Below are 27,205 nucleotides of genomic sequence, written 5' to 3' on the forward strand. Positions count from 1 at the left end.
TCCAAGGTGTCCCTATAGTCCCAGGACCAGGCAGCATCCCACCAGTCCTTCCGATTGTCGTGATCCTTCGTGGGGAAGATCTTCAAAGTTCGGTTGCTAAGGAGCCATCTTTTATGCCAAGCAACACACCTTGCTCCTCCTCTGGCCCATGGATTGTTGCCAGTCTCTGCCTTCTTGAGCAAGGTTACCACCCATGTCCAAAGAGGAGTGCCTGAGGCGTGGTTTGCCTTAGAGGCGAGTAGCTTCAGACCAGGAGGAGTGTTTTTGTATTATAATGATATTACAATGGAGAAAGTTCACCTGAAGTTCAATTTTTCTGGTTTGTTGCTACGACAGTGGTTGTGATCCATCTTCTGGACAGCGGTTATGTGGCCTTATTTTAGTTGTACCTTTCAGTCCCAGGTAGCAGGGAGCGGCATAGTACTCCTCGTACCATACAGTTCTCTTTCCCAGGGTCTTTGTGTCTTGGTGTCCATGAGGACCACATTCCATCTCCAGGTCTCTGTTGGCAATGTTGAGACAATATTGTTCTCTTTGGACTGACTCTTACAACCATCCACTCTGAGTTTGCTTTGGAGGCTTACTCTGCCTCATAGCACTGGTGAAGAGAAAAGATGAACTTTCATTAAAACTGGCTTGAGCAACCATTCCCCTCAGACCTTTTCCTACAAGCTGGGGAAGTCCCCAGGGAAGGGGAATAAAATTCAGTGACTGCTGGCTTGGTGTGCACTTTAACAACCCTCAGGGTCTGGTGTCCTGCCACCACCTGGCACACAAGGAAAAGCTTTCAGAGCATAGTAACAGAGCCAGAAATAAAAGCAATTGTTGATACCAGTATTTGTCAACTCCACTCTGAGCTGATTAGCATGTGCTTGCTTTTGTCAAGTTATCCAGGAGGAGCTGCCAAACATCTGGGAGGCTGAGCACTGACATGGACTAAATAAGGAGGAGGAATTGAAAGCAGCACTTAATTAATGAAGTCATGAAATGCCCTTCTCAGAGGAAGATCTGGGAGCCCAGTATCAGCAGGGAACACCACCCAGAGCCTCCCACACATGCTTTGGAATATAAACTGTGGTACTCACAGGAGGGATGTTCTAGCATGGAGCCATCTGGGTCTCCATGTCCCCATGGGGCAGCACTGCTGCCAAGCTGTGCCCACCCCAAGCAGCACCTGAACACCACTAGGGACAGGGAAAGACCCATGAAAACTCCATCCCCTGGCAGCTAGGGCATCCCAGTGCAGGCCGCCCACCACCACCGCCACCAAACCCCAGCACAGCCCCAGGGGAAGGTATCAACCCCTAAGTGCCCCTGGGCATCCCCAGCAGTACCAATCCCCGGGGAGCCCCATCGGCTCCAACTCCCGGAGCAGCACCGCCGCCACCAGTGCTGCGGCCGCCGGGGAGCTGTGGGGGCTGAACTACATCTCCCAGCGGGGAGCGTCAAGATGGTGGGATGCACCCAACACCAGAACCGCTGCGGACCTCCGGGTGCGCTCATCCCCGGTGCCCCCTGCTCTGTCCCCAGTGTCGCGCAGAGCACAGCTATGGCCCAGCGTCGCCTGTAAGTTTGCCGGCTCCCGGGGCTGCCCCCTGGGAAAAGATGCTGCAGCCTCCGGGGGAAGTTTGGGGTGTGCATCTCCCGGTATGAGGGGGATTACCCGGCTCCCGGAGGGAGGGGTCTGGGGGCTGGAGGTGGACAGGGGGGTGCCCCGTCCCGCAGGCCCCAGGCTCAGCCGGCAGTGACGCCTGCCTGCTCGCAAAGTCCCGCAGGGAGGGAGGGGTGTCAGTGCAAACTTGCACCCTAACCTTTGGAGTGCAAGCCTTGTGCAAGTTTTTCTTGTGATGGTGTCATGATTTAATCCTGGCCAGCAACTAAGCACCACACAGCCGCTCACACAGTCCCTGCTGGTGGGATGGGTGAGAGAATCAGAAGGGTAAAAGTGAGAAAACTCATGGGTTGAGATAAAGACAGTTTAATAATTGAAATAAAATATTATAGTAATAATAAAAAAGGAAAATAACAGAGAGAAATAAAACCGAGGAAAGACAAGTGATGCAAATGAAAACAATTGCTCACCACCGACCAACTGATGCCCAGCCAGCTCCTGAGCAGCCCCCCCCCCCCCCCAGCTTTATATGCTGAACATGACATCATATAGTATGGAATATCCCTTTGGTCAGTTGGGGTCAGCTGTCCTGGCTGTTCCCCCTCCCAACTTTTTGTGCACCCCCAGCCTACTTGCTTGGTGGGGCTGTATGAGGAGCAGAAAAGGCCTTGACTCTGTGTAAGCACTGCTCAGCAGTAATGGAAACATCCCTGTATTATCAACACTGTTTCCAGCACAAATCCAAAACATAGCCCCATACTAGCTACTGTGAAGAAAATTAACTCTATCCCAGCCAAAACCAGCACAGATGGGTAGGGGTCTTTCCATCCAGAGAAGATTAATGGAGCCCTGAGATGTGTCCCTGGCTCTGATTGCAACGTGCACCTTCAACTTTTACCGCTAGACAGATGTTTGGCAATGGAAACTTCAGCAGATGGGTTTACACAGCGTGTTGTGCAATGTGCCAGGTTGGGTTTGGAGTGGTTTCTGGGACAGCCCCTCCATCAGAAAGTGCCAGCAGTAGCAGTGAGCAGCCAGAGCTGTTTGAGAAGGCACAAATCCTTTCTCCTTTTCCCCTCCCTCTTGGGATACTTGTGGACCCCAAAGGGCAAGTGCCCAGCACAGCAGGCATCCGCAGTCCAGCAGGGGGTGAAGGTGGGGTGGTTGTGTCTGCATGGCTGGATATGCATGTGGAAGAGCCGCCAGCAATCATTTTAAGAGACTGATGATTGGTTTTGGCCCAAGGGTGGCCAGCATCACTGGCACTGTTGGATACAGGTGGAAATTTGGAGTCTCAAGTTGCCAGCCCAGCTCCGAGAGCCATCTGCTGCTCTCTGGAGTTGCCAGTACCTGGAGTTTTGTGGTGACTCAATGGCTGTGCTGGAGGGCTGTGCTTAGATTTCTTCCTATTTCTTCCCCAAGTCTCTTTGTAGCACTTGGGTGCTGGGGTGGGCTCAGGTTTCAGCCTGCCTCAGTATCTAAAATGTTGAGCACTCCTGTCATGGTTTAGGCAACTAAGCACCACCCAGCCGCTCACTCACTCCCCCCTCACCCAGAGGGATGGGAAGGAGAATAAGAAAGGAATGTAAAACTCGATGGTTGAGGTGAGAACAATTTAATAGGTAAAGCAAAAGCTGCACATGCAAGCAAAGCAAAACAAGGAATTCATTCACTACTTTCCACGAGCAGGCAGGTGTTCGGCCATCCCCAGGAAAGAAGGGCTCCATCACATGTAACAGTTACTCAGGAAGACAAATGCCATAATGCCCCCTCTTCCTTTTTCGTCCGCCAGCTTTTATACTCAGCATAATGTAATATGGTATGGAATATCCCTTTGGCTAGTTTGGGTCACCTGTCCTGGCTGTGTCCCCTCCCAATTTCCTGTGCCCCTCCAGCACTCTTGCTGGCAGGGCCTGAGAAACTGAAAAGTCCTTGACTTAGGATAAACATTACCTAGCAACAACTAACAAACATCAGTGTCCTATCAACATTGTTCTCACACCAAATCCAAAACACATCACTGCACCAGCTACTAAAAAGAAAATTAACTCTATCCCAGCTGAAATCAGGACAAATCCCAAAGCACTGAATCGGATCTTTTAAGAGAGGATCTTGGGAGGCAAAATGAGGTACTGGGTCCCACTGTTGGGCAGTTTGTCATGGAGGTTGGGGATGAGCAGGAGTGAGATTCACACCCGTGGGAGCACTGGGGAGAGAGGCACCAGGGGAGACTTGAGGTCGACCCTTGGGTTTTTGGAGTTGGGAATACAGCGGATTGGATGCCCACTATATTCCAACTGAAATCATGGAAGTGATTGTGAACTGGCCAGAAGGCAAAGATTTCAGAATGTCACCAGAGTAAGAGGTGACACATGCTGAAGGAGCCCCATTGTATAATAAATTGCCAGAACATGAGAAGCAATATGCCCTGTTTACTGATGGGTCCTGCCATATTGTAGGAAAGCATCGGAGGTGGAAAGCGGCTATATGGAGTCTCCTATGACAAGTCGCAGATACTGCTGAAGGACAAGGTGAATCAAGCCAGTTTGCAGAAGTGAAAGATATCCAACTGTCTTAGGACAGTGCTGAATGAGAAAAAATGGTCAATACTTCTATACTGACTCATGGATGATGGCAAATGCCCTGCGGGGGTGGTTTCAGCAATGGAAGCAGAGCAATTGGCAATGCAGAGGTAAACCCATCTGGGCTGCTGCATTGTGGCAAGGTATCGCTGCTTGGGTGGAGAACCTGGTTGTGAAGGCACATCATGTACATGCTCACGTACCCAAGAGTCAGGCCACTGAAGAACATCAAAACAACCAGCAGGTAGATCAAGCAGCCAAGACTGAAGTGGCTCAGGTAGATTTGGGTCGGCAACATAAGGGTGAATTATTCATAGCTCAATGGGCCTGTGACCTCAGGCCATCAAGTAAGAGATGCAACATATAGATGGGCTTGTGATCGAGGGGTGGACTTGACCATGGGCACTATCACGCAGGTCATTCATGAATGTGAAATGTACTGTAAGCAAGCCAAGCAGATAAAGCCTCTTTGGTATGGAGGACAATGGCTGAAATATACATATGGGGAGGCTTGGCAGGTCTATTTATACTATATCACACTCCCACAGACCCGCCAAGACAAGCAACACACGCTTACAACAGTGGAAGCAACCACTGGATGGCTGGAAACGTACCCTGTGCCCCATGCCACTGCCCAGAAACACTCTCCTGGGCCTTGAAAAGCAAGTCTTATGGCAACACGGCACCCCAGAAAGAACAGAGTCAGACAACAGAACTAATTTCCAGAACAACCTCATAAGACACCTGGGCAAAGAGCATGGCACTGAGTGGGTATATCATATCCCCTTATCATGCACCAGCCTCTGGGAAAACTGAACAATGTAATGGACTGTTAAAGACTACACTGAGAGCAATGGGTGGTGGGACTTTCAAACATTGGGATACTCATCTAGCAAAAGCCACCTGGTAAGTCAATACTAGAGGATCTGCCAATCAAAAGGGCCCTGCCCAGTCAAAGCTTTTACATACTGTAGAAGGGGAGAAAGTTCCTGTAGTGCATGTAAAAAAATATGCTTGGGAAAACAGTGTGGGTTATTCCTACCTCAAACGAAGTCAACCCCATTTGTGGGATTGCTGTTACTCAGGGACCTGGGTGCACTTGGTGGGTAATGCGGGAGGATGGGGAAGTTTGATGTGTGTCTCAAGAGAACTTGATTTTAGGGTGAAAACAGTCAATGAATTAAATTGTGTGATGTTTATTGCTAGACAACACTGAATATTCTCACTTCTATATGCCCATCATTAAACTGGGCATGTTGCAGTGCCCATCTCTGCCGCTCTGGATTTGGAGATCTGAACCAGACTCCCTTCTGATAGCCACGTTAATAAAGAATGAACTTTGATGAAACCAGACCAGCACAGTGGTGACAGAATCAGAATTGGCTTCAACATGCAAGAATCCAATACCTTGCACCATCTTTCCTGCCTTCAAAGACTGTTATGACAGATGGAGCCCAACGTCATGGATTAAATGAACTCAATGGACTTTTAGAGGGATGGTCCATAGACTAAGGGAATGATATCTGTGTTTATATCAAGACAGGGAAGGTGATGATGTATTTTAAGGTGTGGCATGATGTAAATGGTGTGGAATAAGGGGTGGATACTGTCTTGGTTTCAGCTGGGATAGAGTTAATTTTCTTCTTAGTAGGTGGTACAATGCTGTGTTTTGGATTTAGTATGAGAATAATGTTGATAACACAGTTTTTACTTGTTGTTAGGTAATGTTTATACTAAGTCAGTTTCTTATGCTCTGCCAGAGAGAAGGGCGGGGTGTCACAAGAAATTGGGAGGAGACACCACCAGGACAGCTGACCCAAACTAACGAAAGGGATATTCCATGCCATAGAACATCATGCTGAGTATATAAATTGGGAGTAGTTGGCCGGGGCCTGCTGATCACTGCTTGGGGACTGGCTGGGCATCGGTCAGTGGGTGGTGAGCAATTGTATTGTGCATCACTTGGGTGATTTTTTTTTTTCCTTTTGGATTTTATTCCTCTTTCCCTCTCTCTCCTTTTCATTACAATTGTTGTTGCTGCTGTTATTATTATAATATGTTATTTCAATTATTAAATTATTCTTATCTCAATCCATGAGTTTTACCTTTTCCTGATTCTCCTCCCCATCATGCTGATGGCCAAGGGAGGGAGCGGGAGCAAGCAAGAGGGGCTGTGTGGTACTTAGTTGCCAGCTGGGATTAAACCACAAGTGCCTTTTCCAATGGCTGTCTGAGACCCCACCAATGCCAAGAAGAGCTCAAATTGGTCTATGAAATGGAGCTGTTATACAGCTGCCTTAGTGGCTGCTTGTTTGTCACCTGCACCACACCTCCCACGAACACTTGCACAACCATCTTGCATTTGGTTCTGGTTTGTAATATTCCATTGCTATACTCCGTGAATGCCCTTGTTTTGCTAGGACATGGTGGGTATAAGAAATCAGCTGCTTGCTGGTATTAAAAGATCACTCAGCATTGAGTACCATGGATAAAATGCAAGTCAGGAAACACATCTGTAAAAGAACAATTTTCCATGTCTGTGCACTGGACTCAGTAAGAGGTAAAAAGCAAAGGAGAAAATTAGTTTTAACATGTTCTTAAATTCAATCATTGTACAATCAAGGAGGTTTGGTGAATTAAAGAGAAAGAACAGAGAGCAATAATTAAAATTGAAAAAGCAAAACATTTGTAATGGAGTGAAAATCAAGTAGCAATTTGGTTTCTCTTGTTTACCAGTAGATATACCAGTGCTTATGGAAGAGAACTGCTTTGTGCCAGTGCACACAAGTTACCTAAGTCTACCTCTGCAAATTCTACTGTGTTTACATTGGGATCCCAAGAGAATAACTAGATAGGTTTTAGATAGGCTTTTTCAGTAGTGAGTAGAAAGTATATGACATCTAAAAAAATAACCGGAGCCTTAACTAGGAATAGGACCATAGGATACTTCAAGTTGGAAGGGACCTGAGGAGCTTTTTAGCCCAACGTCCTGCTCAAAGCAGGATCAGGTATGGGATCAGACTGGACTGCTTAGAGCTTTATTCAGTCAGGTTTTGAAAACTTTCAAGAATGGAGATGACACAACCTCTCTGGGAAAAGTTTTCCAGTGCTTGACTGTCTTCATGGTGAAAAAGGTTTTCTTTAAGGTGATTAAGGTGAGAAAAGAAACAGGTTGGGAATGAAGTACCCACTAGATGCTACAGGCAATTTACTGCCAGCTCAGCCATACTGATATAATTCCTTACTAGCACAGAGAAAGTTTCATATGAAGCCTTTCCACTTCTCTTACAACTCTCCACATTATCCTGGTCATTTCCATTCTGATAGTCATTACCAGGTAAATACAGACAGCTGGCACTGTCTTTTTCCCCTTTATTCCTGCCCTTTTCCCTTTCTCTCTCTGCCCTGCCCTGCAGCACAGGAGATTACAGGGTGGTTTTAGGTCAGATGAATGTCCTAGAGACCCCTTGGAGATGTTTTAATTCATCTAGTTGATGAGACCCAAAGCAGCCATAGCCTTTTCTAATGTGGCCATGACACCACTTTCTAGGGAGATGGAAACTCCCAGGAACCCATGAATGTTTAATTGCAGTTAGAAAGAAGAACATTGGCAACAAAGGAGCTAAAATCACCTCCTTGTGTTATTGATCATCCCTTTTCAATGAAGTATAGCAAAACCCAAAGAACTCAAGCCAAGTCCAAGGACTGTAGTGTATCAGAGCTCTTCTGCACATAGATGGAAGTGAGTCAGCTATGTGAGCTGGGAGGCACGAAAAACATAACATCTGCCTGCACAGAAATATCTATGTCAAAGTTTTGTTTTCTCATTTTGTCATTGCTTCATGCCCTGCTCCATAGATCAGAGGCTGCATAAAGCCCCATTTCAGCCTGGTAGTTAAAGCATTCAGGCAGAGAAAGGAATTGAACTTGAGTCTTCCATGTTCTGGCTGAAAGTCTATAGCTAAAAAAGCCACAGCTGTTTTGTGACTTGAGCCTCCCAAACTTTTTATAGCCAAAACCACCTTGTAAATTAGACATAAATTTGTGAATAGTTTTGGAATGAAAAATTACATTCTTTTAGTGAACTAAAAAATAAAAAATAATGCTAGGGCTTACTAGAGACTTTAAGCCCAAGATACTCTTTTTGGGGATTCTTTTTTTAATTGTAAGCAAAACCTGGAAATCTTCATTTTGAAAAGTGGCCTCCATTTTGGACTCAAACTACCTATGCCTGACAGCATCACTTTAAAAATTAAATATGCTAGCCTTGTTCAAGACACAATGTCTTTTAATATGTCAAACAGTTTCTCAAATCAACTTATACAAAGTATAATTGTCTCACTTGTACTATTCATCTTTTCTCCCAAATTGCTAGTCCTACAACCTTTTGCTGATACCTTTGACAGTAGTTCTTTAAGCAGTCTGAATCACCCATTCATGACAAATTGGCATAGTCGGCAGGATCCTAAATCAGGATTCACAACAAAACTGAAACCAATGGACATGATGAAGTCTGACTCTGCTAACTGGGCAAAAAAATGTGCTTAGTTTGTTGCTGCTGCTGCTTCTATCCTACTTCTTCTCTACCATTTCATGCAGTACATCTCTGTAACTGACACATTAAGAGCTTTAGCTGCATCACTTACTGTGCCTGGCATACTGGGGCTCTGCTGCGCACAGTTGGGTGTAATGCTGGCTGCTATACTTGGACCCAAGACTGTCCCCAGGTTCAGAGGAAAAGGGTTCCTTGGATGTTCCTCTGTTCATGCTTGGCTGAGATCTGTGTCCAAGGCTACCAGGGTATCCTCACCTAACCAAGGACCTTGCTATTGCCAGGACACACAATATTGATGACATCCTCATCTATTCCGCTCTCCTGCTGTGGCACACCAAAGTTTCTGTGTTTTTCTGAGCTCTAGTCTCTAAAGGATCCTTTAAGACCTCAGAGAAGCAACAAGAAGTTTTCAGGGTGCTGTGAGCATCCTTTGCGCATAAGGATAGCAGTTAAAAACCAAGAATTGCAGTGAACTTCCTATACCAGCACAAATTCCTTCCCTTTAAGAAACACGTGTTATTTCTACACACTATTTCTTTAATAGAACCCTGATCCGCCTTGACACTCAATAAGCAGACAGTAACCTTTCCCAGTTAAGAGCTGAGTGTGCAGCACAGAGAAGACAAAGGGGGAAACACACACCACTGAATAGTCAGAACAAGTTCAATTAACCATTAGGTACAGTTTAAGGCTCATCATTAATAAATCAAACACAGAAAAAATATTTATCCAATATTGTCTGCAGATTCTGTGGTCTGTTCTGGAGCTAGTTTACGTTAATTAAACCAGGTTCTACTTGCTTCCCTTGAGTGATACACAGAAACTCATCTACCTATGGAGACATTAGAAGGAGTTACAGAAATAGTAACACCTGGGTAATTCAGAATTGGGGAATCATAGAATCATTTAGGTTGGAAAAGACCTTTAAGATCATCAAGTCCAACCATTCCCCTGCAGTGGGCCAGAGGAACAGGTGTAACCTACATTTAAGTACACAGGGCTCTGAGAAGCCAGAAAACTTAATACTATTGCCCTTTTCTGTGTTGATTTTGTCAAATATGTCAACACCTGAGCAGACAGCCTTGTCAACTCAGCTGGTGTTAGCCTCAGGAATAAGGTGTAAATCACTTTTGGGGACATCACTCTCTTTTAAACCAGCTAAGCGCTTCATAGAGAACAGTGATGACAGTAATACATGCTGTGTAATGACACCTCTGAAAAGACCACCAGCTTATCACTGCTGTGGTACTGCCTGCTAGGGTTAGGCTTTACTAGGCCAGGTAGTTTTTATTCTAATCACTACTTCAGTTCCTGAATTTTTCTCTCCTTCTATCAGAGAATCTCAATATTTTGCTTAATTTGTTTTGCCTCACAACCTAGTGAAATAAGCAGGAGATATCTGAGCTGCTTCTTATATTTGAGGTGACAGATTATGGTGAGTCAGGGCAGCGCAAAGAAGGAACCTGTAATTTGCAGCTCTGGTCTCCTGCTTCAGGCAAAAAAACCCCATTCAGATTCCAAATGCTTTGGCCCATTCTCATTACAAAGTAAAATTATTTGTGTAGAAGCAGATCTTCAGGATTAGCTCACTTTCCTAGACTATCAGACCTGTAGGTACTGTAGAAATTTGGAGTGGCCAAAGGACGGCCAGATAATGTCCATCAAAATGATTCAGCTACCTTACAGCCTCCTACTTCATGACTTTTTTATTTGAAGGCGTATTAGCCAAGAGTAGTGTGTGCAACACAAGATGTGAGCGGGTGTGTCTATTGGCTTGCAAGGTACATAGGTACCCAGTAACTTGTCACGGGACAGGTGCATATATGACAGTGGAGGGCTGGGAAGGCCAGTAAAGCCCTGGTGGGGTGGCATAACAAATGAAGCAAATTGCAGTGACAGGAAGACTAGGTACATCTGGTGAATGTCATGCCACATTATGGTCATATTCATGTGCCCATGCTTTGCTCCTGCACTTTGCTGACTGGTACCTCCCTTCCCTCCATTTCATGCACTTACACACTCCCTCATGCCCAGAGCTCTCTGCTGAACTCCAGTGAATTGTTCTGTTCCAGTCTTTCTTCAAGGCTTTACTGTTTACCAGGGCCTTTGTCAGCTACAATGTTTCATACACCTCTTCCCTTCTGCCCCTCTATTTCTCCTCTAACTAATCTGCAACAATATGCCTGCTACAACTGTTTCTCTGCCCTCATCTTTGCTGCTCTGTCTGCAGACAGCCCTACTGCCCTTAATGTGATCCAGCTGTTCACTCTCTCATCCCCTCCAAAAAAAATCTGGAGAGATTCTACAAGAAGGATGCTACAATAAATGTGCATATGCAATTTCTCTTATAAATGGAAAGAATAATAACCCATGTACACGTACATCAATCCCATTCAAAGAGGCAAAATCAAGTAGATGCCCTGTGGTGCACATGGACCCCGTCAGTCTTAAGCTGCTTAATTACCGGCTGGGGTTAAACCATGACACCCACATTGGGCACCAAAAAGGATTGTGGTGGGTTGACCTTGGCTGAGTGCCAGGTGCCCACCAAAGCCACTATATCACTGCTCTTTGTCAACTGGACAGTGTTAAAGAAAATGTATTTTGAATTAAAAAAATTAAAGTGCTGAAGCTGCTAAATGGTAGAACCAGGCCTTGGCCCTTGTATAGCCCTAATTCAAGGCTGGTTTAAAACCCAGTCAAGTTAATCAGTGGGAGAATAGAGAAACAATAGATGATCAATTTGTGTACACAGGTGCTCTCAGAAATGCAGGTGTTTTTAGAAAAATTAGTATATGTGAATAGGAATTGCTTGTTCAAAGACTAAGTGTGCTTGAAGGATTGTGTGAGTTAAAGCAGGCAGAAAGAAGATCATGGTCCAGGGAGGACCTTGGAAATGAGGCAGAGACTGGAACCGAATAGATGAATCAACTGTGACAGAGTCAGGTGATGGATTTGCAGAACTGACAAGACCAAAGGAAACTTCTAAAAACTTCAGACATTGACTAATGATTTGATAAGTGTATATAAGCTGTGCTGTATCCTGTAGCGGACCGAAGGCAGTGGGTTGATTAGCATTGATAACATGCAGCTGTGGCCTTGCCTGGAAGGCAGTGGGTTGATTGTCATGGATGTTGTGCAGCTGTAGCTTGTTCCTGCTAAGTGGTTAAATAGCCCTGAGGATTGTGGGATAGGTGGTCAGATGGAGGAGGAGCAGTGTGGTCTGACCTTGGGAGGAAGGAGCAACAGTATGGGCAGTGGAATCTGACCGATGGTAAAAGCCTTGTTGCAGCCAGCCAGCTAGTTTGTTTGTGCCGCAGCAATTGGTGCCCTGTGTGAGGCCGAGTTGGACTTGGAATACAACAACTTGTGCCCAATGTAGCTGAGACAAGTGGGAGAACCTGTGACCTGTAGCAGGCACTGTGAGAGGTGAGCTGCTGATGACTAATTGATGTGGGTGTATTGCAACATTTGTTGTCTATCTTAACTCAACTGGCAACTTTTGGTGCCTAGTGTAGATGTGGGCTAATTGATATGGGTGCAGAAGAAGAAACTTCTATGTTAATAATGCTTATAGATATTTTTTAAAAAAGCATAAAGTATAACAAGAAGGCAATAGGAACTTTGCTAGGATGGTGCAAAGTAAATGATGTGCTAGTTAAGCTGAAAAATGTCTCATGTGTTCAGACACAGCAAAATGCTGGAAGACTACATTTTGAGGCTGCCTTGAGGGAGGATAAAATTGCAACAACATTGCTAACAACATGGAGATTAGTCTTAGACTTGCTAGAACAATTAAAAGTGGATCAGGGAGATAAATTCTATATTTGTGATGCTTATGGATATATTTGGAAAAAGAAAGAGGTGTAAAATGGCAATAAGAATTCTGCTAGTGTAGTGTAAAAAGTATGACTTGCCAGTTATGGTGAAAAAGCTTTTTGGCATTCAGACATGGCAAAGCATTGGAAAGTTACTTTTTGAGGCTGCCTCGAGGGGAGACAAAACCGCTACAGCCTTGTTAACAACATGGAGATTGAGCACAGATTTGCTAGAACAATCAGAAGTGGACAGAGACACAAACCCTACATTAACAATGCTAATGGGCATATTTGAAAACAGAGGTATAAAGTATGATGAGGCGGCACCTCTGCTGGGGTGGTGTAAAAGGATTTGCCAGTTACAGGGAAAAATGTCTCCAGCATTCAGATATGGCAAAGCGCTGCAATGCTACTCTTTGAGGCTGCCATGAGAGGGGACAAAATTGCTCCAGAGTCATTGACAACGTAGAGATTGGTCTTAGATTTACTAGAACAATCGGAAGTGGACAGGGAGACAAAGGCTGCAGTTGAAGCAGTCACATCCCTGGTTGCAGAGATGATGCCCAATAAGGTACCTTTGGTGCTGCCAGATTCTCTGCCATTGCCCGACTCAAGCAGTCGGGGCTGGCAGGAGGAGCAGAGCGGTGCTGGGTCAAGCAGGCAGAATTGGTTCCCGTTGGGGTGGCGGGGAGATCCGGTCATTGTCACGTTGCCTGACTGTGATCCCGAGCCACCTGTGATAGGCTTATTGGAGGAAACCTCAGGTCATGTTCAATAACCAGTCCAAATTGGCAGGATCTGGTCCCAATGCTGTAAATTCTGGAAAAAGATGCGGGAGCAAGCACTTGCGGAAAGGGATATTGATGCTGCAACTGCCATGGGGGGCAGGGTGTTAGCCTGTCCAGTGCTTCAAAGGGACGGTAATGCTCCCCCTGAGTGGGATCCTTTCAACTGGGGAGTGATAAAAGAATTAAGATCAACCCGTATACAGTACGGAATAGGCTCGCCCTATGCTCAATCATTGTTACATAGTCTTTTCGCAGCAGAGCTTACTGCTCATGATTGCCATTCAATTGTGCAAATTATATTGACCCCTATGCAAATGTTAATATTTGAGTCAAATTGGAGGTGCTTGGCAAATGAGCAATCATTGATGAATTTAGAATACCCCCAGGATGATCCACGTTTTGGGGCAGGGGTTCCCTAGTTGATGGGGGAAGCTCTGGTTAACTCTCCTCAGTTACAAGCTCGCTTACATCCTGTAGTCCTGCAGCAGGGGAAAGAGTTAGCTCTCCAAGCTTTATTGTGGGTCCCAGATCATGTTGCTCCACAACAGTCATGGACCACAATAAGGCAAGGTCCAAATGAGGGGTAAGTGTCACTCCTGGATAGGTTGAGAGACTCCCTGGATAAGCAAATACAGCATGGGACAGCTGAGGAAGCATTGTTACTTCAATTAGCTAAGGACAATGCAAATGAGGATTGTAGAAAGGTGATTGCAGGCATGGTGAATCGCAATCCCACTTTAATAGAATTAAAGGATGTATGTGGGACAGTAGGAACCGCTGCCTTCCAAATGGAGCGTCTGGCAAGACCTTTGCTGATGCAGTCAGGGTCATTTGCCGTTGTTACACATGTGGGCCGGAAGGTCACCTAAAGAAGGACTGTCCAAAGAGATTGAGGCTGGGAAGGGCTGATGGCTCTGGTTTGGTGTGCCGTCGATGTAACGAACCAGGGTGCTTTGCAAAATACTGTAGATCTAAATTTAACACTCAAGGGCAGTTACTTGCAGGTGGCAACAGAGAGCAGGGAAATGGGAGGAGGAACTGCGTAATGATACAAACGAATCCTCCACAACAACTCCAGGCTTATGCAGCCAACTTGCAGCCCAAACTTCAGGGAGTGCTGGACTGGATGTTACCACAGCAACTGCCATCACAATAGAAGATGATAAAGTACATAAGGTCCCACTGAATACTGTGGGACCCATTGGCAATAAATTGAGTGCACTGTTGCTTGGATGTTCTAGTGTAACATTACAAGGTTGGTTTGTCTTACCAGGAGTCACTGATGCTGATTATATGGGTCAGATTCAAGCAATGGTGTGGACCCACCCCCACCTGTGGCAATTCCTGAAGGTAGCTGGATTGCACAATTAATTCCTTTGCGGGCATAATTAACTTGCACCCATGACAAAGTCTGGGGCAGAGAAGGGTTTGGTTCAGCAGGAACACCACAAATTTTCTGGACCCAGAGCGTACAAAATGCTCGACCAACTCTAACCTGTAAAATCACCTTTGCCAAAGGGACTCCTTCCGCAATATGGGTGACTGGAAGGATTGACATGGGAGCAGATGCAACTATTATATCTGCGTGCATCTGGCCTTTCTCTTGGCCTGTCTGCTCAGCAGGTTTCATATTGGTGGGAGTGGGTGGTGTGACACAGTGTCCAAAGTCAGTATATGGTGCAAGTTTGAAACCCTGAGGGCCAAACACCAATGATGTGTCCGTATGTGCTTGATGTCCCTCTGAACTTGTGGGGATGGGATGTTTTGGGATAATGGGGAGTCCTCATTGGTACCCAGAAGGATTTTTAATAGGGGCCACTGTGATGGAGGGTGTACAAAGACCTACTCTGCCTTTGACTTGGAAGACAGATACCCCTGTTTGGGTGGAACTGAGGAAAAATGTTCTTTGACTAATTGTTGGAGGGCTACACAATTAGCATAAGGACACCTAGAACCTTCCCATAGTCCTTGGAATACCCCTGTGTTTGTGATAAAAAAGAAATCGGGCAAATGGCGCCTGTTACAAGGTTTAAGGAAAGTAAATGATGTAATGGAGGGAATGGGAGCCCTGCAATTGGGCATGCCTTCCCTGATGACGATCCCGTGAAACTGGGACATTTTGGTAATTGATTTAAAAGATTGGTTTTTTCAGTAATCATTTACATGAAGCTGATAAATGTAAATTTGCTTTTTCCATACCTAGCAGAAACAATATGGCTCCTTGTAAGCGATGCCAATGGATGGTGTTGCTGCAGGGTATGAAAAACAGTCCTCCTATATGTCAATGGTATGTAGCAAAGGCATTGTCACCTGTACGGGAACAATTTCAGCAAGTGTATTGCTGTCATTATATGGATGATATTCTTGTATCAGCTGCAAATAAGGCTGAACTTCAGCAAGCGTATCCAGTTTTGCAGCAGTCGTTGGGCACCTTTGGGCTATGTATAGCTCCAGAAAAGATTCAACAACAAGCCCTGTGGAAATACTTGGGAGTTAAAGAGGTAGATCAAATGCTTGAGCCACAGTTTATCCAGCTCTGAGTAAATATCAGAACCCTAAATGATTTGCAGAAATTATTAGGGGCCATAAATTGGGTAAGGCCATACTTGGGCCTTACAACAGACCAATTGACACCACTCTTTGATCTATTGAAGGGTGACACTGATTTGATGCCTCCCCGATCACTAACTAAAGAAGCCACCTTAGCCCTGGAGAGGGTGGCCAATGGTCTGCAGCAAAAAAGGGTACACCGTGTAGATGTATGAACTCTGGTAAGTTTATATGTTGTCATTGTGAACCAACAATCCTGTGGGATGATAGGCCAATGGAATGAGTGCTGGCAGGATCTGCTACATGTCTTGGAATGGTTATTTTTATCTGTACAGCCACAGAAGACAGTGAGCACTCGGATTGAGCTAGTATCAAAAATCATCACCAAAGGATGTACATGGTACGTTCAGCTCACGGGCCAAGATCCCAATTATCTGATAATTCCCATTGAACATTATTATGTAAGCTGGTGTTTGGCAAACAGTTTACTGTTTCAGTTAGCTCTGGAAGGATTCAAGGGACAAATATCCTATTATCTTCCCGGTCATAAATTGTTACGAACTTATTCAGACATACAAATACTTCAAAAGCTGCTGGCAGCAGATAGCCCAGTGCAAGGCCCTACGGTCTTTTACAGATGGTTCTGGGAATTCGGGAAAGGCAGTGGTCACTTGGTATGATGGGAAGCAATGGCAAGAATTGATACACTTAACACGGGGATCACCCCAATTGGTTGAACTTAGTGCTGTCATTGTTACCTTTAAAATGTTTTCTCGATGTGCTGTAAACGTTTTTACAGACTCCGCTTGTGTTGCATATGTTGCACAACGCATTGACTGTGTGCTGCTTAAGGAGGTAAATTCACCACGACTATTTTTTTAATTAAAAACATTATGGGTGATGGTGAGACAACATACACATAGATATTACATCCTGCACATCTGCAGTCACACTGGATTGCCAGGATTTGTCTGTGAAGGGAATGCTCTTGCAGCTCCTGCTTGGACTCCTCCAGTGTTGGATCTGATACGACAGGCCTTCATGTCTCATCAATTTTTTTCATCAGGGGGCTCGGGCACTGGTCCATCAATTTAAAATATCTTTTGTGGATGCAAAATCCATCATTGCTGCTTGTCCAGAGTGTCAGTGATTGGGTCCCGGACTGATGTTTCCACGAGGGGTTAATCCATGTGGATATCAGTCCTTGGATCTGTGGCAAACTGATGTCACACATGTGCTGCCTTTTGGTCATTTACAGTCTGTTCACGTCTCTGTTGATACCTTCTCAAAAGTTCTGTGGGAATCTGCCCATACTGGGGAGAAGGCTCTGGGTGCCATTTCACATCTTCAACGGGCTTGGGCTGCTCTGGGGGTTCTGAAGTGTCTCAAGACAGACAACAATGGACCAGCATATTCATCTGCACACATGGCCAAGTTCCTTGCCTCTTGGGGGGGTGGAACATGTTACTGGCATCCCTCATTCCCTGACAAGCCAAGCCATTGTGGAACGTGTTCATCATACTTTAAAGCTACTTCTTGAAAAACAAAAAGGGGGAATGAGTTCTGAGACTCCGCATGCTTGTCTATGGAAAGCTGTGTATACATTGGATTATTTGACTGTGCCGGCTGGGAAAGTGTGGCCTGTGACTATCTCTCATTTCTTGTCTTTGTAGGGAGGAGATCCTCCTATCTGAGGAAAGGTTTTAATGCGAGACCTACAAATGGGAAAATGGACAGGCTCGTGGATTTAATTACCTGGGGATGAGGGTATGCTTGTATCTCCACAGATGCAGGGCCGCGGTAGCTTTCTGCTAGGTGTGTTAAGCCTGTTTTAGATCCTAGAATTGACAAGAGGACATCAGATATCTGCTGTTCCACAGACCCCTTGAGAGGGGAGTCAGAACATCTGGGTGACCCTGATGTGGAGCCTGAATCAGACGCAGCTTTGTGCCTTCTTAACTCAGCCTGAACAGCCTTTCCACACATCCTGCCAAGGGCCCTGCAATGGATGATAGACATGGCCTTTTTGGTTAAAAACAAAAAGGGGGAATTGTAGAGGAATGAAGGCAGTGGGTTGATTAGCATTGATAACATGCAGCTGTGGCCTTGCCTGGAAGGCAGTGGGTTGATTGTCATGGATGTTGTGCAGCTGTAGCTTGTTCCTGCTAAGTGGTTAAATAGCCCTGAGGATTGTGGGATAGGTGGTCAGATGGAGGAGGGGCAGTGTGGTCTGACCTTGGGAGGAAGGAGCAACAGTATGGGCAGTGGAATCTGACCGATGGTAAAAGCCTTGTTGCAGCCAGCCAACTAGTTTGTGCTGAAGCAGTATCCTGTTGTTCTGTGCCACTCACTGAGGTGGTGGCCCAACTCTGAGTTGTGATTAAAGTAAACCTAGTAGTCCCCATGTCTGTGTAAATGTCTCCTTTAACAGTGACAAAAGGATACACTAATGGTATTTATCCAGTCTACTTCAACCTTCCCTTATTATTCTGTTTTCTGTGTGAAATGCTTAGAAGTCACAAGCTGTGAAGCATACTGGGAAGAGATGATGCAGAAAATGAGTCACAGATGCAGGCAGGTACAGAGCCATTCAGCCTATGCAAGATGCTTGCTGCCTGCTCTTTTTGGGACTGCATCTCCCAGCATCAGTTTTTCATCTTGACCTATGGCAAGAGCAGGGGATCTCTGAGCGAGGCATCCTTTTGAACAGCACTGGGATAGGTTGTTCTGCTGTGTGCATGTGGCTCTTTCATGGAGATGCTTTAAAACAAGTTCTGAACTTACACCCAACCCCAGGAAAGGGGGGTGTGTGTGTAAAAACTACACAAATTGAAAGATCAGTTTCAGGAGAAATATGGGGCGATAAAGGTAGTCTGTTCTTTACTGGGATTGGAGACAATCTGTAAAGTTTCAACCACAAATGTACTAATTATTTTATGTTGAACCCTGAAGGCTTTATAGTTCTCAGCTTGCTGACTGATATTCCCAGTACTACTCTTCCCTGACTGTACAGCAGTTTAATATCTGCCATGAATGCACAGCAGCAGGCTGGAAGGCAGGAGCTAACACCACAGCTTGTGTTGTCAGCCTCTGTCCTGAAATGGATTATTTTCTCTGTTCACTCTGGTCTCCAGCAAGATGAGGCCCAACAATAAATTAGATTCTCAGTTTTGTCCAAGTCAGGTACACCAGGGAATGACATGCTATATTTCTTTGTGGCAGGGTTTCTGCTGCTGTTTTACCCCTACCAGAGTTGTTTGCTCTAAGTGAACATCATTCCAGTTACTTGCTTGAGGTTTTTGAGAATCTTGTTTGTTAGCAAGCAGGAATTAATCCAATAGCACAAGTAATTTGGTGCTTGGAAGTGGACGCACCTAACTGGTTTCCCCAGGCAGAATCCCCATCCCTAGCTAGAGACTGTAAGCCAGAGATATGAACTCCTCTGCTGTCACCATGTAGAATCTTGGGATGTTTGTACATGGAGGAGCACAGTGATGGAGTGATGAGCAACAGATAGGGATTGGGCCCATTCCCTGAGGGCATGGCTTTACACTGCTGTCGTTCATGTCTCCACATGCTGCTCTCCAGCTCTGGGTACCAAAGGGCTCCCTTTACTGATCAACAGCAAGCCTCTTAGTTTATGTAGAACCAGCAACAGCATCCTGCAAAATTTGAGGACGGATCCCTGTTAATGTTTCTCATGGAGGGGTGGGACTGATACAGGAAGAAGCAGACAAGAAGCCTTGGTGGTCTCATCTGAGATCTCTCCTTGAAGGGTGAGCCCTATGGTTATTTGTCGGAGAATAGCTTTTCCTACCAAGACTTCCTTCACCTCTCCTTAAGCCATCTTCTTAGTTCACATCCTGCTATAGCCATTCAGTTGCTCTCATCTCCTTGTCACAGAGAAAGCCAAAAGGCTGGGCTGACTCAAGAGGCTTTTATGCCTACCCTAGCAATAGGTCTAGGCTCCCAGTGAGCAGAATTTCCTTCCCAGCAGTACCTGGGCTATGGCAGACCTGCTCCAAGAGTGATCTGTGCTGTGTCTTGGGGGGGGGGGGGGGAGCGCAACTTCCTACAATGTGGCTGGCAGGAGGAAAGTGTTAGTACCCTATTAATTAATGAAATAGCTCTGCTCTGTTAGTGTTGTGACAGCTACCTGTCTCTTGGAGCAAGGAAAGCTGCTGGTTAGGCTGGTAGATTATGTCATTGAGCTACAGCAGCTTACACCAAAGGCAACTTTGTGATACTTACTTCTCCTTATGGGGCTGACTAGTATCATCCGCTGGTTTTTTGGTATTAAGATGAATACCAGCATGAGATCTAAGCTGGGAGGGGAGCAAAACAATAGCTAGGAAAGTAGGAAAATTATCTGCTACATTTGCAATTTGGGTAACTTCTTCACAAGAAGCTTTGCAAAGAAAATCTAAAACAAAAACCATAAACTCTTTCAACCCTTCATCAATATGAACTAGGCTTCCTCTTAGTCATATGGCAGGAGACCTCATCTGCATGTAGCTCACTCAGTCTTAAGGTGGGATCCAGTTTGCTTAGCTTAGACACTCTTGTTGCATACATTTAGACACCCCACTGAACAATCTTCCAAAACCAGTGCCTTATTCTCTATCTAGTCCAAGGAGAGGAGGTGCTTACATCTAAGGCAACAGATATCTCAGAGGGATGAAGGCTGCTATGAGTCTGTCTGTCTCTCCCATATGTTCATCTGCAGATGGGGATGCAGGAGATTTACTGCCAAGTTCCCAGTGTGATGGATGTGCTTATGAAGACTGCCCCAGTCCCTCATCACCGCAGCAGCCTGTTCTGCAACAGTCCAACAAATTGCCACGTTTCCCATTCTGTTTTAACACTGTCACATCATTGACTGCTAAGTAAGACAGCCTGGATGGGGATTTCGGCACAGAGAAGGGAAATTAAAAATGCAAAATAGAAAACCAGATGGCATAAGCTTCATTTAAAATAATATCTCATCTCCTGGGGATCCCATGGAGATCTGTTGCCTTCCAGTGGATACGGAGCCCCTGAGATTTACACTTGGGGATTAGTCTGTTCCTCCTCCTCTTCTTATCACAAATGTCTTCTGTTTTCAAAAGGCTTTCTCTATCCGAATATGTCTCCTAATAAGGATGTGCTGGAGACATCTCCTAAGCATTAATGGACACCCAGCCCCCCACAGTGCTGTCAGGAGCCTCCTTATCAAGTGATTTGCAATAAAGAAGGAAGCATGGCTAAGCCCTGCAGTTCCTGCCAGAAAGACAAAGTGGGAGTGTTAGAAAAGTAAGAAATACATAATTAATATAGATATAATATCAATAAGGGTTTAAGATTCTGAACTACACAAACTGGGAGATGTTATTTCCCCTTGGTGTGATATTCTCCACTTTGTTGATATGGCCTCAGCAGCAAGCTAAATGTTTTACTATTCCACTTACAAACCAGGTGTAACCTTTAGGAAATCACTAGAAATATAAGCCACCTGGTTAGTTTTAGCAAACATGTGGCTGTGAAATGTATTTATTCATAGGGGGAGAGGCAACCAAGGAAAAGACTACTAAAGCAGTGGAATAAATCTGTGTTTAGTGCATGCAGTACAGCATACTCTTTCTGTCACACTTCAATCACTGTGGACTCTGGAAGTAAAAGTTGTATTTGTGCTGGGTTGGTATTTAATTGAGCTCATTTGAACCAAGCTTACAGCAAGCACATATGACAGATTTATGTATGAATCTTCACAGAGTAAAAAAATCACATTTATTGACATTCCAGCAGAGCATTTGATGTTTGAACAACTGATTCTGATTTAACACTGAAGAATGCCACTATCCATATGGAAAACCTGCAATAGGATTAAACCCCCAGTTGCTACCATTCCAATCAGTGGCTCTGCCAGATAAGCTATTAAATGTTTATGTACTACCTTAATTTTGCCTAGATTAAAAAAAACAATCCAAATCCTGATGAGCTTAATGCAGAAGAGACAAAAGATCAAGTTGGAGGAACGGGGGCCAGAGTCAGGAGATGAGAGACATTAAACTGCTTGAAAATTGTAAAGGCTGGGCAGATTTTAAGAATAACAGCAGCAGGAGCAGATGTGGATTAAAGGTATGTTATACTGGCTACAGACAATACTGTTAGTCTCATTTTGCCCCAGATAACCTAGAGCTCATCTGGGTATGGCCAAGAGTAGAGAGTTGATCCAAATGCCACTAGATATGTGTTCACCTAATTAGAGGCATGCTGTATCCGCAGGCAGAGAGGCATGTTTGAGCAGACCTCTCTGGAGACAAGGCAAGATGATGCTTGTTAGCCTTGTCAGACAACTCCTCTTAAGCAGGTAGATTTCACCCATTATTACCTTCATGAGCATATTGTGGTCAGCACTGAGTATTCACTAGGAAAGAGCACTAGCTGTAAAAGAGGTCCTGGCAATGGTACACTTCTAGCTACTGGAAAAACAATTCAGACTCTTCCAATATATCCCGTTGCCTCTTTACTGGTGGATAGTAGCATTCAGCAGTGGCTAAGTGGAATAAAATTTTCCCTATGTGGAAAAGCAGAAGTTCTGGCAGAAGGACTCATTCTGTTGTATCTGATCCTTGGAAAAAAAGCTGCTAAACTCTGCAGAAGTCTGACTAGGGCATATCTTCATATATTAGTCCATTTTAGTAAGTAATTACCTTGCAATCAACTATGTAACAGGCTGCTTCTTCCTAAGTCACCTCCAGTTGGTAAATTCTAGTTTACAGCAGACTGAGGTTCTCCTGTCATATTTTCCTCATTTCTATTATTCCAGTTTTCATGCTTATTCTCTGTGGCATTTCTGAGTCTTTGTTGTACTGATGTCTCCCAAATATAGAATCATTTAGGTGGGAAAAGACTCTTAAGATCATTGGGTCCAACTGTTAACCTAACACTACCAAGTCCACCATTAAAAAATGCCCCTAAGCACCATGTCTACACATCTTTTAAATACCTCTAGGGATGGTGACTCAACCACCTCCCTGGGCAGCCTGTTCCAATGCTTGACAACCCTTTCAGTGAAGAAATTTTTCCTAATATCCAGCCTAAACCTCCCCTGATGCCACTTGAGGCCATTTCCTCTTGTCCAATCACTTGCTCCTTGGGAAAAAAGACTGACACCCACCTCACTACATCCTCCTTTTATGTAGTTGTAGAGCGTCAGCTTCCTTTTCTCCAAACTAAACAACCACCCCAGTTCCCACAGCTGCTACTCATAAGACTTGTTCCCCAGACCCTTCACCAGCTTCATTGCTCTTCTCTGGACGTGCTCCAGCACCTCAATGTCTTTCTTGTAGTGAGGGGCCCAAAACTGAACACAGGATTTGAGGTGCAGCCTCACCAGTGTCAAGTACAGGGGGACAATTGCTTCCCTAGTCCTGCTGGCCACACTATTTCTGATACAGGCCAGGATGCTATTGGCCGCCTTGGCCATCTGGGCACACTGCTGGCTCATATTCAGCTGGGTGTCGACCAACATCCCCATGTCCTTTTCTGCTGGGCAGCTTTCCACTCTTCCCCAAGCCTGTAGCATTGCATGGGGTTGTTGTGACCCAAGTGCAGGACCCAGCACTGAGCCTTGTTGAACCTCATACAACTGGCCTCAGCCCATCGGTCCAGCCTGTCCAGATCCCTCTGTAGAGCCTTCCTACTCTCAAGCAGATCAATGCTCCCACCCATCTTGGTGTTGTCTGCAAATTAATAAGGGTGCCTGCACCTGGTCCCCTTGTCCAGATCATTGATATTAAAACTGGCCCTGATACTGAGCCCTGGGGAACACCACTTGTGACCGGCTGCCAAGTGGATTTAACTTCATTCACCACCACTCTTTGGGCCTGGCCATCCAGCCAGTTTTTTACCCATCCAAGACACGAGCAGCCAGTTTCTCCAGGAGAATGCTGTGGGAAACAGTGTCAAAGGCTTTACTAAAGTCCAAGTAGGCAACATCCACAGCCTTTCCTTCATCCAGTAAGTGGGTGACCTTGTCATAGAAGGAGAACAGGGTAGTCAAGGAGGACCTGACTTTCATAAACCCATGCTGACTGGGCCTGATCACCTGGTTGTCCTGCACATGCCACGTGATGGCACTCAAGATGAGCTGCTCCGGAACCTTCCCCGGAACCCAGGTCAGGCTGGCAGACCTGTAGTTCCCCGGTTCCTCCTTATGGCCCTTCTTGTAGATGGGTGTCACATTTGCTAACCTTCAGTCAACTCTGACCTCCCAGGGTAGCCAGGACTGCTGATAAATGATGGAAAGTGGCTTGTTGAGCTTTTCCGCCAGCTCCCTCAGTACCCTTGTGTGGATCCCATCTGGCCCCATAGATTTGTGCGTGTCTAAGTGGTGTAGCAAGTTGCTAACAATTTCCCCTTGGATTATAGAGGTTCGTTCTGCTCCCCTGTCACCAGCTCATTAGGCTGCATACCCTGAGAACAAATGGTCTTCCTATTAAAGACTGAGGCAAAGAAGGCATTAAGTACCTCTGCCTTTTCCTCATCCTCTGTCACTATGTTTTCCCCTGCATCCAATAAGGGATGGAGATTCTCCTTAGCCCCCCTTGTGTTGTTAATATACTTACAGAAATATTTTTTTATTGTCTTTTACAGCAGTAGCCAAATTGATTTCTTGTTGGGCTTTGACCCTTCTAATTTTTTCTCTCCATATCTTCCTGACATCTTTGTAGTCTTCCTGGGTTGCCTGCCCCTTCTTTCAAAGGTCATAAACTCTCTCTTTTTTTTTTTTTTTTCCTCCTGAGTTCCAGCCAAAGCTCTCTGTTCAGCCAGGCTGGTCTTCTTCCCCACCAGCTCACCTTTCAGCACATGGGGATGGCCTGCTCCTGTGCCTTTAAGATTTCCTTCTTGAAGAAAGCCCAGCCTTCCTGGATCCCTTTGCCTTTCAGGACTGCCTCCCAAGGGACTCTGTCAGCCAGGCTCCTAAACAGACCAAAGTCTGCCCTCTGGAAATCCAAGGTAGCAGTTCTGCTGACCAGTCTCCTTACTTCTCCAAGAATCGAAAAATCTATTATTTCATGATCACTATGCCAAGACAGCCTCCAACCATCACATCACCCACAACTCCTTCTCTGTTTGCAAACAACAGGTCCAGTGTTGTCCAAGCTCCCTCACCAACTGCGTCAGGAAGTTATCATTCACACACTCCAGGAACCTCCTAGACTGTTTCTTCTCTGCTGTTTTATTTCCAGCAGACATCTGGTAAATTGAAGTCCCCCATGAGAACAAGGGTTAGCAATCGTGAGACTTCTCCCAGCTGCTTATAGAATATTTCATCAGTCATTTCATCCTGGTTGGGTGGTCTATAAGAGACTCCCACCATGATATCTGCCTTGTTAGCCTTTCCCCCGATTCTTACCCATAAACACTCAACCTATCATCACCATTGTCAAACTATAGACAATCAAAACACACCCTAACATACAGAGGTATCCCACTGCCTCTCCTTCCTTGCCTATCCCTTCTGAAGAGTTTACAGCCATCCATTGCAGCACTCCAGTTGTGTTAGTCATCCCACCATGTTTCTGTGATTGCAACTATATCATAGTTTTCCAGCTGCACAATGGCTTCCAAATCCTCTTATGTGTTGCCCATTGTCCTGGTTTCAGCTGGGATAGGGTTAATTTTCTTCTTAGTAGCTGGTGCGGTGATGTGATTTGGATTTGGTGGGAGAACAATGTTGATAGGACACTGATGTTTTTAGTTGTTGCTGGGTAATGTTTTTACTAAGTCAAGGACTTTTCAGTTTCTCAGGTCCTGCCAGACAGAGGGCTGGAGGGGCACAAGAAATTGGGAGGGGACACAGCCAGGACAGCTGACCTGAACTAGCCAAAGAGATATTCCATACCACATGACATCATGCTGAGTATATAAACTGGGGGAAGAAGAAGGAAGGGGAGGGACATTCGGCATTATGGCATTTGTCTTCCCAAGTAACCGTTACGCATGGGAGAGCCCTGCTTTCCTGGAGATGGCTGAACACCTGCCTGCCCATGGGAAGTAGTGAATTAATTCCTTCTTTTGCTTTCCTTGTGTGCGTGGCTTTTGCTTTACCTATTAAACTGTCTTTATCTCAGCCCACAAGTTTTCTCACTTTGACTCTTCCGATTCTCTCCCCCATCTCACTGTGGGGGGAGTGAGCGAGTGGCTGCATGGTGCTTGGCTGCCAACCAGGGTTAAACTACAACACCCATGCTGCATGCACTGGTGTAGATGCACTTCAGTTGCGCTATTGATCCTGCCACCTTTTTGGGGGGAGAATCCCTAATTCCTATTATGACTCTTCTCAAGGTGCTTCCATGGTTTCTAACGCATCAACAACCCTTGCATCTTTGCTGCTGCGCAGATCTCCATCCCCTACCCCCACTGAGATGGCTAAGGTGCTGCGTGCATTAGTATAGAGACATCTCAAATGTGCTCCAGTGTACTCAGCCCATCGTGGAACAGACTGAAGGACCTTGCTAGCACACTGTCCCTCAAACATTGTCGTGGTGCCCGCACCCTTATCTGTGAGTGAGGCTGGTTTCATCTCTTTCCCCCTTCAAATCTAGTTTAAAGCTTTTTCAATGAGCCCTGCTAACTCCTGCGCAACAATCCTTTCCCCCCTTTGAGACAGGTGTACCCCATGTCACCAGCAGGCCTGGTGTTGTGTAGACTGACCCATGATCAAAAACCCCCGAATTCTGCTGGTGACACCAGTCACGGAGTCAGGTATTTATCAGCTGGCTCTTCGTGTTTCTTCCAACATCATTCCCTGCAACTGGAAGGACAGGAAAAATCTACTTGTGCTCCTCACTCCTTAACTAGTTGTCTGAAAGTCCTGAAGTCTCTTTTGATTGCCCTTGGACTTCTTATTGGAACTTCATCACTGCTGTTGTGATTAAATTTCCTTTGCCAATTCTTGCTTTTTGTGTCAAAGTCATTAATGAACATATAAATGAAATGGATGTTGGAGAACTCTGTTAGCAATCTCCTTTCTTCTGATACTTTCTCCTTCAACACTACCTGATGTGTTTTGAGTTCCTGGGCTTCTCAGGCTACTGGGTTTGCTTAAGCACTTAGTTTATAAAACTGAATTTTGTTATAGATGTACCTCAAATTACCTTTTCATTTAATTTGCATGTATTGAACTTGTTATCCCTGAATCCAAATTATTTCCTATGATCAGGTCTTTTGTAACGTCCTCATGACTTACTAAAACTAAGTCTAAAATAGTACCATTTCCTGTCATGTTAGTGAATCTCTGGAGGATATTTTTA

The 27,205-nt window shown here is 45.3% G+C and overlaps 1 protein-coding gene across 1 annotated transcript in view; it reads left to right on the forward strand.

Moving 5' to 3' along the window:
• Nucleotides 1-27,205, forward strand: part of LOC130142145 (uncharacterized) — a 438,873-nt gene that overhangs the window by 376,603 nt on the left and 35,065 nt on the right. The window lies entirely within an intron of this gene.

Source organism: Falco biarmicus, chromosome W, assembly GCF_023638135.1.
Source record: "Falco biarmicus isolate bFalBia1 chromosome W, bFalBia1.pri, whole genome shotgun sequence".
Classification (NCBI taxonomy): Eukaryota; Metazoa; Chordata; class Aves; order Falconiformes; family Falconidae; genus Falco; species Falco biarmicus.